Raw genomic sequence first — 13,461 nt, 5'->3', positions numbered from 1 at the left:
GAGGGAGAGGGAGGGAGTGAAGGAGAGGGGCAAGAGAGAAAGGGAGAGGGGGAGGGAAGGAGGGAGAGGAAGAGAGGGCTGATCATTTACACATAGGGAAAGAGATACAGAGAGCAGAGAGAAAAAACTGCAACCCAGATGAACAGTCATATACCTCCTCTCCTCTTTTCTCTTCTCTTATCATCACTCCTATTCCCTTCCTCCCCTTTCTCTCAGTATCTAAGAAAGGCCCATAATGGAGATGGTGACTAGGACCCATTAAACACACCTTATAGACCAGAAATTGGCCATAGATGGCCATGGAGGGCCTGTAAAGAACACAGAGTAACTATGAGTGATCACTGAGTGGGACTACTGCAGGGAACATCCTCTATGTAATTCTCTTAGAGCAGAGCAGCGTCATTTATCCTCACAAATAGACATAATGACCCTGCAATACCCCTGTGTCACGCAGAGTTCAAGACAGAGTGCAGGACGAGAGGATTGTGCACACACACATGTGCACGTGTAGGCATTTGCACGAGTTCAAACACATTTCAAGTTTTATTGTTACATGCACAGGATACAGCAGGTGTAAAACAGTACATCGAAATGCTTGCAAGGTCTTTCCCAACAATGTGCAATAAAGGTAATAATATACACTGAACAACAAAATAAACGCAACATGGAAAGTGTTGGTCTCATGTTTCATGAGCTGATATTAAAGATCCCAGAAAATGTCAATAGGCACAAAAAGCTTATTTCTCTAAACTGTTGTGGGCAAATTTGCTTACATTCCTGTTAGTGAGCATTTCTCCTTTGCAAAGATAATCCATCCACCTGACAGGTGTGACATATCAAGAAGCTGATTAAACAGCATTATCATTACACAGGTGCACCTTGTGCTGGGGGGGCAATAAATGTGTCGTAACTGACTTCAGTGGGCAAATGCTCACCTTCGATGGCCACTGGCATGCTGAAGAAGTGTGCTCTTCGCAGATGAATCTCGGTTTAAACTGTACCAGGCAGAAGGCAGACAGCGTGTATGGCGTCGTGTGCGAGCGGTTTGCTGATGTCAACGTTGTGAACAGAGGGCCCCATGGTGGCGGTGGGGTTATGGTATGGGCAGGCATAAGCTATGTACAACAAACACAATTGCACTTTATCAATGGCAGTTTGATCCTGAGGCCTATTGTCGTGCCATTCATCCGCTGCCATAACCTCATATTTCAGCATGATAATGCATCTGGATCTGTACAAAATTCCTGAAAGCTGAAAATGTCCCAGTTCTTCCATGGCCTGCATACTCACCAGACATGTCACCCATTGAGCATGTTTGGGAAACTCTGGATCGATGTGTACGACAGCGCGTTGCAGTTCCCACCAATTTCCAGCAAGTTTGCACAGCCATTGAAGAGGAGTGGGATAACATTCCACAAGCCACAATCAGCAGCCTGATCAACTCTATGTGAAGGAGTTGTCATGCTGCATGAGGCGAATTGTGGTCACACCAGATACTGACTGGTTTTCTGATCCACGCCACTACCTTTTTTTTACCAACAGATGCATATCTGTATTCCCAGTCGTGAAATCCATAGATTAGGAGGGCCTAATGAACTTATTTCAATGGACTGATTTCCTTATATGAACTGTAACTTAGTAAAATCTTTGAAATTCTTGCATGCTGCGTTTATATGTTTGTTCAGATAAGGAGAAAAAAAGATGTCCAACAGAAGAAAAAAAAGAAAAGAAGAGAAACGTATGAATGCAGTTATATAGAGGTCAGTGCAGTGCTGTTATTACAATGTGCAAGGGTACTGGAGTGATTGAGGAAGGAATGTACACGTAAACAGGGGTAAAAGTAGCTGGTAATAATAATGTTCATGATAATCGCAATAATCAAAATAGCAGCATCGAATGGTAATGGTCGAAGGGTAATGGTCGTTCCATGAAATGAGTGCCTTTTGAGTCCCTTTGATATTTCAAGTAGAAATTGTGCACCAATATTGCATTTTAAAGCCTGTTATATTAAATTAAGTGACCTTTAATATAGACTACATGGTAAATTAAACACATTTGATTTTTTAATATGAATAAACGTTTGTTAAAGTGCCCAAATTAAGCATTTTGTCATGTCTAGTAAGATTTTAACCCACGTAGTCCTTTCCTGCAGTCAATGACCAAAAGCGTCCTCTTTGGCCTCATGGTTGGAATGTTAGTAATATTTTTCCTAATTTCATCATTAATAAAGATGATAAGAAAAAAGAAAATCCGGTGTTTCTATGTGAAACAGTTTTGTTATATTTCAGTCTTCTGTGATGTATATTAAGTTTAGTATTGGGATGAAAACTAAAAATGTAATACATTTCAACTCTCTTAAGCCCAGAACCATGTGTGTGAGGTGTATATGGTTGTTTCAAAGAAGATTGGTTTAAGACTACCAAGAATCACTCTGTGTGACCCTGATTCAGCCACTGCAGTAAAAGGTTAATCCCCAAATTTCTCAAAATGTCACCATCATTGTAAAGCTGTAGATATTTTGTTGCTTAGACAAAGTCATTTCTGGAGATTATTATTTATTTCATGTCATTAGTGATTCATTTACGTCTGTCAGTCATTTTTGGGTCGGCCCTGTTACATGAACTAAATTCCTATTTTCTAAATAATCTAATATTATTTTTTTTTTGTAAAATCAGGTGAGCTGGTCATACTCTTTTTGGCCATTTTCTGGTAATTTGTGGTGGAGCATACACTACAAGACCAAAAGTATGTGGACATCTTTTGCTCGTCGAACATCTCATTCCAAAATCATGGGCTGATTCAGAGGGGTTGGGTTAAATGCGGAAGAAACATTTCAGTTGTACAACTGACAACTGACTAGGTCCCTTTCCCTTAATATGGAGTTGGTCCCCCTTTGCTGCTATAACAACCTCCACTCTTCTGGGAAGGCTTTCCACCAGATGTTGGAACATTGCTGCAAGGACTTGCTTCCATTCAGCCACAAGAGCATTAGTGAGGTCCACCACGGATGTTGGGCGATTAGGCCTGGCTCACAGTTGGCGTTCCAATTCATCCCAAAGGTGGGGTTGAGGTCAGGGCTTTGTGCAGGCCAGTCAAGTTCTTCCACACTGATCTCGACAAACCATTTCTGTATGGACCTCGCTTTGTGCATGGGGCTGTTGTCATGCTAAAACAGGAAAGGCCCTTTCCCAAATTGTTGCCACAAAGTTGGAAGCACAGAATCATCTAGAATGTCATAGTATGCTGTAGCGTTAAGATTTCCCTTCACTGGAACTAAGGGACCTAGACTGCACCATGAAAAACAGCACCAGACCATTACTCCTCCTTCACCAACTTTACAGTTGGCACTGTACATTGGGGCAGGTAGTGTTCTCCTGGCATCCGCCAAACCCAGATTCGTCCGTCGAACTGCCAGATGGGGAAGCATGATTCATCATTCCAGAGAACGCATTTCCATTGCTCCAAAGGCCAATGGCGGCGAGCTTTACACTACTTCAGCCGACGCATGGCAATGCGCATTGTGATCTGAAGGCATGTGTGCGGCTGCTCAGCCATGGAAACCCATTTCATGAAGCTCCCGACAAACAGTTATTGTGCTGACGTTGCTTCCAGAAGCAGAACTCGGTAGTGAGTGTTGCAACCGAAGACAGACGATTCTGTGAGCTTGTGTGGCCTACCACTTTGTGGCTGAGCTGTTGTTGCTCCTAGACGTTTCCATTTCCCAATAACAGCACTTACAGTTGACTGGGGCAGCTCAAGCAGGGCAGAAATTTGACAAACTGACTTGTTGTAAAGGTGGCATTCTATGAATGTGCCACGTTGAAAGTCACTGAGCTCTACAATAAATCCATGCTACGGACAATGTTTGTCTATGGAGATTGCATGGCTGTGTGCTCAATTTTACACACCTGTCATGGGTGTGGCTGAAATTGACGAATCCACTGATTTGAAGGGGTGTCCACATACTTCTGTATATATAGTGTAACACGTCAACCCTGTTACCCAAAGATAGACAGGCTAGAAATGTTTTAACCTTTTTTTGGGGGGGGGGGGGGGGTTTGCAACATCACCTTCGCCACACTGACCATCAACATTGGGGCCCCACAGGAGTGTGTGCTTAGGCCCCCAATGAGACAGCCTGGAGGGAGGAAGTCATGTTGTCTTTGTGGCAGAATGGTGAATTTGGGTAATATCAGAGTTTTTTTTGGACCAAGTTACACAAATTGGTGGAACAACCCATTAATCAATCCAATCAACCAATTACAGCAGCAGCATATGTTGTGTGTGCATGGTAATGAGTGAGTGTGGGTCTATGTGTGAGGTGTCAGTAGTGAGTGTGGGTGCATGAGTGTATGTGTATGTGGGCATGCGTGAGTGTGAAGTGTGTCAGTGTATGTGTGTGTGGCTGAGTGGTAGAGACCCGAGGATGGGCATAGAGTCCGTGGAGGTAGTCAGTGCAGATAGTCTGTGGGAGAGCAGGACGGCAGGGGTAGTTAGCTATTCAACAGTCTTATGGCCTGGAGAAAGAAGCTGTCACAGAGCCTGTTGGTCTGAGACCCGATGCTCCGATACCGCCTACCGGACGGGAGCAGAGCGAACACTCCATGGCTTGGGTGGCAATTTTTTGGGGCTTTCTCAGGCACTGCCTGGCATGATTGTCTTGGATGTCTGGGAGCTTGCCCTATGTAGGGACTTGCAGTCGAGCGTGGAGCAGTATCATACCAGGCGGTGATACAACCATTCAGGATGCTTCGATGGTGCACCTGTAAAAGTTCCTGAGGACTTGAGGGGCCATGCCAAATCTCTTCAGCCTCCTGTAGTCTACGATCACCTCCTTTGTCTTGTTGACATTGAGGGAGAGATTGTTGTGTTGGCACCACACTGCCAGGTCTCTGACTTCCTCCCTGTAGGCTGTCTCATCGGGGGACTAATCACACACCCCTGTGGGGCTCCCGTGTTGAGGGTCAGTTTGACGGAGGTGATGTTGCCTACCCTCACCACCTGGGGTCAGCCGTCAGAAAGTCCAGGATCTGGTTGTAGAGGGATGTGTTCAGTCCCAGGGCCCCGAGCTTGGTGACAAGCTTGGAGAGCACTATAGTTTTTATTTATTTTTTATTTCACAAGGTAAGCTAGTTGAGAACAAGTTCTCATTTACAACTGCGACCTGGCAGTTGAACGCTGTGCTGTAGTCGATGAACAGCATTCTCAAATATGTATCCCTCTTGTCTGGGTGGGAGAGGGCAGTGGAGTGCAATTGAGATTGTGTCTTCTGTGGATCTGTTGGAGCAGTATGCAAATTGAAGTGGGTCCAGGGTTGATGTGTGCCATGATCAGCCTTTCAAAGCACTTCATGATCACTGATGTGAATGCTACAGGGTGGTAGTCAATGTGGCACATTGCCTTAGAGTTCTTGGGAACAGGAATGATGGTTAGTCAGCTTGAAACATGGGAATTACAGAGAGACAGGGAGAGGTTGAACATTTTCATGAGGATGCCAGCCAGTTGTTCTGCGCATGCTCTGAGGACGCGCCCTGGAATACCGCCTGGCCCTGCGGCCTTACGAGTGTTGACCCATTTAAAATACTTACTCACGTCGACCTCAGAGAGTACCTTGGTTCAAGTACAATACAGCCACACCCAACCATCTTGAAGTCGGTCCAACATCCAACAGACACACATCCTGTGCTCCTCCTATCTGCCCTCTACAGACTCTCCAGACTCTAACTAAAGCTGTTAGGGATGAGTAGGATGAGTGGCAGGTGTGTGTAAATGCTGCCGCTGATATGTCACGGGCACCAATCTGCCGTCTCTAGGGAGCGCTCCGGGAGTTCAGGCGCAGTATCACACAGAGAAGAAAACTATTTCTGCTGCCAATACTCCCGCGCAGATGAGAAATGTTTTAATATTTGCGGCTGCTTTATGGGGGAGGGTTATGACAGTGATGGGGAAAATGTCAGCTATTTCTCCCCCTCCTTAAATGCCATTCTTTGTCTCAGCCTGTTTCTTTTCATTGATCTCCGCCTTTGGTCGTGAAATCAATAAGGTCGGCCAAACAATGTATTTTGTTTTGGAAGAATGCAATGTTGCAATGTCTTCACTCACTGGCGCGTTGTTGCCTTTCAACAATGTCTCAGAATTCTGAAAAGAATGGGTAGTCTTTCTGTATGCCTAATTAGTCTTCCAATATCTGTCCTAATGTATAGCATGTTAAGAGAGAGGAAATAGTCTGTCTCTACGGCAGTATGTCATTGGCTGACACATTAGATTAGATTTTATTTGATTCAATTAAGATTATCCCAATAGCCTATGGTGTGCTAGATGTCTACTGTTCTGTACTATATGTAACATTATGTATACAGTACCAGTCAAAAGTTTGGACACCTACTCATTCAAGAGTTTTTCTATATTTTTACTATTTTCTACATTATAGAATAATAGGCAAGACATCAAAACTATGATATAACACATATGGAATCATGTAGTAACCAAAAAAAGTGTTAAACAAATCCAAATATATTTTATATTTGAGATTCTTCAAAGTAGCCACCCTTTGCCTTGATGACAGCTTTACACACTCTTGCCATTCTCTCAACCAGCTTCATGAGGTAGTCACCTGGAATGCATTTACGTTAACAGGTGTGCCTTGTTAAAAGTTAATTTGTGGAATTTCTTTCCTTCTTAATACGTTTGAGCCAATCAGTTGTGTTTTTGTGACAAGGTAGGGGTGGTATACAGAAGATAGGGCTATTTGGTAAAATACCAAGTCCATATTATGGCAAGAACAGCTCAAATAAGTAAAGAGAAACGACAGTCCATCATCACCTTAAGACATGAAGGTCAGTCTATCCGGCAGAAAATGTCAAGAACTTTGAAAGTTTCTTTAAGTGCAGTCGCAAAAACCATCAAGCACTATGATGAAACTGGCGCTCATGAGGACTGCCACAAGAAAGGAAGACCCAGAGTTACCTCTGATGCAGAGGATAAGTTCATTAGAGTTACCGGCCTCAGAAATCGGCAATTAACTGCACCTCAGATTGCACCTCACAGAGTTCAGGTAACAGACACATCTCAACATCAACTGTTCAGAGGAGACTGTGGGAATCAGACCTTCATGATCGAATTGCTGCAAAGAAACCACTACTAAAGGACACCAATAATAAGAAGAGATTTGCTTGGGTCAAGAAACACGAGCAATGGACATTAGACCGGTGGAAAAGAGTCAAAAATTTAGATTTTTGGTCCAACCGCTGTGTCTTTGTGAGACGCAGAGGAGGTGAACGGATGATCTCCGCATGTGTGGTTCCTACCATGAAATATGGAGGAGGAGGTGTGATGATGTGGGGGTGCTTTGCTAGTGACACTGCCTGTTATTTATTTACAATTCAAGTCACACTTAACCAGCATGGCTACCACAGCATTTTGCAGCGATACGCCATCCCAGCTGGTTTGCGCTTAGTGGGGCTATCATTTGTTTTTCAACAGGACAATGACCCAAAACACACCTCCATGCTGTGTAAGAGCTATTTGACCAAGAAGGAGAGTGATGGAGTGCCGCATCAGATGACCCGTCCTCCACAATCACCCGACCTCAACCCAATTGAGATGGCTTGGGATGAATTGGACCGCAGAGTGAAGGAAAAGCAGCCAACAAGTGCTCAGCATGTGTGACCGACCGGCTCAAATCGGTCTTATGTAGCAACATTTTGAAATTGTGTTTTTTACATTGGATAAAAGTTGAGACTCAGAGCTATAAAATGGTATATCATACATTACAGTTGAAGAACAATGAGAAAGTAATTTGCTTTGAAAGTTGATGAACTTGTAAACTCACTTTTGAGAAAATGGCCTTTGAATGTTTTGGTACTACTATTGGAGAGCCCTTCTTTGTCTACACCCATTCAGCATCGTTCACACCCTCTTAAGACTTAGCCCCACCCATCTCTTCAAGGGTTGATCTGAATGTACTAACAACAGCAGTCAAGCACCCAAGCTAACTTGCTAGCTACTTCCAGACTTTTAAGTGAGAGAGAACAGCTCACTGAACATTACTCGCCCTAGCAGAGCTGGTTAGGCTGTTATGTTATCCAAAGTGTTGGTGACTGCAACTGTGCTGTCAGATTGTCCGTTAGTAAATTCAGAGCGTTTCGCGTTCAGAGCGCACAGTGGACACTCTGGCCGATGAGTTTACTGATGTTTACTGACACTATATTCAACGGGTGTTGAGAGTTTTGTTAATTAATCAGTTATTCTGCGCTCTCTGGCACACTCAGACGAGAGTGCTCTGAAATCAGAGTAGATGGCCAGACTGAATTTACGAACTCACCCAAAATGGTTACTTGCATAGTGGAGTCTTTTGTTAAGACATGTAGCTAGCTAGCTAGGTAAACAATGAACCAAAATCACAACTCTTGACTTTACTACCCTGCATGAATCTGCAGGAAGCTAACCAACCGGATTCAGTGTTAGCTAGCTAACATAAGGCTATAGCTAGCTAAGCAAATAGCTCTGAGATATGAATAACAAGGTCATACACGTAACGTTAGCTAGCGAGCCAGCCAGCTAACGTTAGCTAGCTAGCTAGGTAAACAATGAATCATAATCGCCACTCATGACGTTACTACCCTGTATGAATCTGCAGGTAGCTAACCAACCAGGTTCAATATTAGCTTGCTAACATTGTGCTATAGCTAGCCAAGTAAATGGCTCTTTCTGTCAAAATTAGAAACATGTCATATCTGATAATGTATTTAGCCAGACTATCGTACCTGTATACATCATTCAGGTTGGACGCGTCTCCTGTCGGATGCCATGGTTGCACTTAGTTTGAAGATGTAATCCGGAAGCTATCATACGCGAATTCCACTGATTTCAAAACTCAGTCCTCCAGAAAGTGGAGAGTAACCCTTATGCAGTTTTAATACACAATACATTAAAAAAAAAGCTGCATTAGACAGGATTACCTAGACATACTGACCAGCTCAAATAGACAGAAGCCTGCTATATGGCAGACCAATCCAATCTCATGTACAGCCCACTCATTATCTCAGCCAATCATGGCTAACGGGAAGGTTGCCACTTTTTCTTTGGCTAAACCAACTAGGCTCGTAATTTAACAATTTTATTCGTATTTACAGATGGAATACAAGTTTGTTATTAAGGCACATGAAAGTTCACATGTTCGAGAAGGCATTTCTGCCAAAAAACGCATTTTGATTTAAAAAATAAGTTTACGTTCAAACGCCTCTCCTTTCAAGTAGTGAGCCGCGACATACGCCTAGTTTACTGAAACGGGTCACATATGTGGGAACTCCTTCAAGACTGTTGGAAAGGCATTCCAGGTGACTACCTCCTGAAGCTGGTTGAATGCAAAGCTGTCATCAAGGCAAAGGGTGGCTACTTAGATATATATAAAATATATATATAATATATGTTTAACACTTTTTTGGTTACTACATGATTCCATATGTGTTATTTCATTGTTTTGATTTCTTCATTATTATTCCACAATGTAGAAAATTGTACAAATAAAAAAAAACTTGAATGAGTAGGTATTTCCAAACTTTTGACTGGTACTGTATATCTATCCCTATGCCATAGCACCTACCAAATCAGCAGCACCACTAACATGCCACCACTACACCCTCTCTCCGACCCCCATTCCACAGCTCCCTGGATGTGCATGTCACTAGTAACTGATCCAAACTTGCACTCTCTTGGGCGGTTGAATAGTAATTGAGTTAGAGTTGAAGGTGAGAGGAAAGTGGACTGTATGCAGTACTTCATAGACGGTATACCATGTGTAGCATGATGTACTACAGCTCTGATATTTGAAGTTTTTCTGATTGTCCACCCTAAATTCCCAAAAGCAGATACACTTCTTCATGGATTGTCAAACTGAAGATCTTATTGGAGGGAGGTGTTTTAGACACAAGACAAAGTAGCTTCTGTTTGACAATGATTGTCTGATTGCCTGAGTCCCATATCTGTTTGTGCTGTTTGACAACTTCATTGCTGTCATGGGATTGGCTAGACAGCACAAACAGATCTGGGACTCAGGCTAACTGTCTGAAGGTTTGAGATTAAAACTTGATACAACAATAGCCCCATTAAGTTGGAACATTGATTCAGGGGTCATCTGGGGGACTGGTGGGAGAGTGATGATGCAATATAACGCATCATTTCCCTTACATGGAGACAGGGCAAACAATTAAAGGTTTGTTCTCACTAGGAATGTCTTCCAGTCTCCGGGGTTGGGACGTGAAACTGATCGACCCCTCAGTGACATAATGAACAAACTGTACTGTATATGTAGATACAGACAGAGACACAGAGAGACAGAAACACACACACACACACACACACACACACACACACACACACACACACACACACACACACACACACACACACACACACACACACACACACACACACACACACACACACACACACACACACACACACACACACACACACACACACACACACACACACACACACAGTGGACACGTGTCAGGTCAGAGACAGGAGGTGAGTGAGAAGAGCTGATGCTGATGGTGTGTTAGAGAGGAGTGACGCTGGGACTGACCCAGCCTATAGGAGTGACGCTGGGACTGACCTGAGACTGGCCCAGCCTATAGGAGTGACTCTGAGACTGACCTGAGACTGACCCAGCCTATAGGAGTGACTCTGAGACTGGGGGACTGCAAAGGAACAATGAAAACACAATAAACAATGCATGATGTGTGAGCCGGGGCTTTATGTGATGCTTGGCCAGTGATTAAGAAGATATTTCACAATGGAGAAGACTACAAGGGATCCCATGATACCACACAGAGATGAGAGAGACATTATGATGAGGTTCATGATGATGATAAAATCAGTCCAATGCACAGGGCATGTTTTCAAATCTATCTTCAGATAGATTTTTATCCCCTGGTTTCAAATAGTGAAGATTTATTTTATGATTTGTGGTTTATTTTATGTTAACATTTATCCCATTGAGATGTGCAAACTCCCTGACCTCTATGGAGAGAGCAAAGCACAGATTATTTACAGTTGGTGCAAAGTCAGAGAACCAACCCATCATGCAGACAAAATGTACTTATATACGTATATAGACTTAAGCAATAAGGCCCGAGGAGGTGTGGTATCAGGCCAATATACCACGCCTAGGGACTGTTCTTAAGCACAACGCAGCCCTTAGCCGTGGTATATTGGCCATATATCACAAACCCCGGAGGCGCCTTTTTGCTATTATATCCTGGTTACCAACGTAATTAGTAAAACTAAATGTTTTGTCATACCCGTGATATAAGGTCTGATATACCACGGCTTTCAGCCAATCATCATTTAGGGCTCAAACCACACAGTTTATAATAGAGGAGAACATTGAAAAATACAAAAATGAGCTCCCACCTATATTAAATATGACATTTGATCATTTTAAGTACATCAACTGCACTCAAGATTAATAGCATATCAATCAATATGTAATTAAAGTTGTTTATCTAAGATTTAATGTCATTCATGACCTGATAAATAAATACATTAAATTATATTTTCATTTCAGTTTAACTAATGACGAGCCTGACCTCTAAGAAGAAGTACAACAGTAATAATCCAAAACAGGCAGTAATAATACTCATTACAGGAAGTACTAACGGGTCTGTGTATAATGGAATTGCAGTGCAGATTGTGCTCTTCTATCCTGCGTGCAATGACATCAGAGAGGAAACAACAGTGTTTGCTGTTTGCAGTTACTTATTTATTGTTGTTATATTGCATATGGACGTGGCTGTTTCACCATTAAGGATTCCAGCTTTAAAGAGTATCCATTATATAAGAGAATATACTCTCTCAGAAAAAAGGGTTCCAAAAGGGTTCTACAAAGGGGGACAGCCGAATAACCCTTTGGTTCTAGATACAGTGCCTTCAGAAAGTATTCACACCCCTTGACTTTTTACACATTTTGTTGTGTTACAGCCTGAATTTAAAATGATTTAAATTGAGATTTTGTGTCTCTGGCCTACACACAATACCCCATAATGTCAAAGCCTGACTGGTGGAGTGCTGCAGAGATGGTTGTCCTTCTGGAAGGTTCTCTCATCTCCACAGAGGAACTCTAGAGCTCTCTTAGAATGACTATCGGGTTCTTGGTCACCTCCCTGACCAAGGCCCTTCTCCCCGATTACTCAGTTTGGCCAGACGGCCAGCTCTAGGAAGAGTCTTGGTGGTTCCAAACATCTTCCATTTAAGAATGATGTAGTCCACTGTGTTCTTGGGGACCTTCAATGCTGCAGACATTTGTTGGTACCCTTCCCCAGATCTGTGCCTCGACACAATCCTGTCTTGGAGCTCTACGGACAATTCCTTCGACCTCATGGCTTGATTTTTGCTGGTAAATTCAAATTCAGTTGATTGTCCAGTTGATTGAATAAGGCTGTAACGTAAAAAGTTGATTGTCCAATCAATCAACCAAATCATGTCCAATCAATTGAATTTACCTCAGGTGGACTCCAATCAAGTTGTAGAAACATCTCAAGGATGATCAATGGAAACAGGATGCACCTGAGCTCAATTTCGAGTCTCATAGCAAAGGGTCTGAATACTTTTTAAAATACTGTATTTCTGTTTTTTATTTATAGTAAATTAGCAAACATTTTGCTTTGTCTTTATGGAGTATTGTGTGTAGATTGCTGAGGATTTTTTCTTATTTAATCCATTTTAGAATAAGGGTGTAACGTAAAAAGATTTGGAAAAAGTCAAGCGGACTGAGTACTTTCCGAAGGCGCTGTATACACTGGAGTTGCTTACCATGACGACTTTGAATGTTCCTGAGTGGCCTAGTTACATTTTTGAAAATGTATGGAAAACCTTGAAAATGGCTGTCTAGTAATCAATCAACAATCAATCAACAATGAACAAACAAAACAAAACAACAATCAAAAATCAATCAACAACCAACTTGACAGAGTTTGAATCATTTTTTAAAGAATAATTTGCAAATCCAGGTGTTCAAATCTCTTAGAGACTTAACCAGAAAGACTCACAGCTGTAATCGCTGCCAAAGGTGATTCTAACATGTATTGACTCAGGGAGTTGAATACTTATGTAATCAACATACATTAGTGTTGTATTTTTCTTTTCTTTTTTTACATACAGTATGCTAGAATTTTTTCTGTCACTTTGACATTAGAGTATTTTGTGTAGATTTTTGTGTAAAAAAATATATAACTAAATCAATTTTAATCCCAGTTTGTAACACAACAAAATATGAAAAAAGGGGTGTGAAAACTTTCTGAAGTCACTGTCACACCTTTTTTTGTAGGAGTGTACCATCACGTTCACTTGTTCGGAAAAGAGAAGAAAGATGGCAATAAGTACATGGATGGGGGAAATAGAGCATACATCAATATCCTTGTCTCCACTGCAACAAGTAACATATTGTCTCACATCTCC

This window comes from Salvelinus alpinus, chromosome 9 (genome assembly GCF_045679555.1).
Source record: "Salvelinus alpinus chromosome 9, SLU_Salpinus.1, whole genome shotgun sequence".
NCBI classification, from domain to species: Eukaryota; Metazoa; Chordata; class Actinopteri; order Salmoniformes; family Salmonidae; genus Salvelinus; species Salvelinus alpinus.
This window is presented reverse-complemented; position numbering follows the sequence as displayed.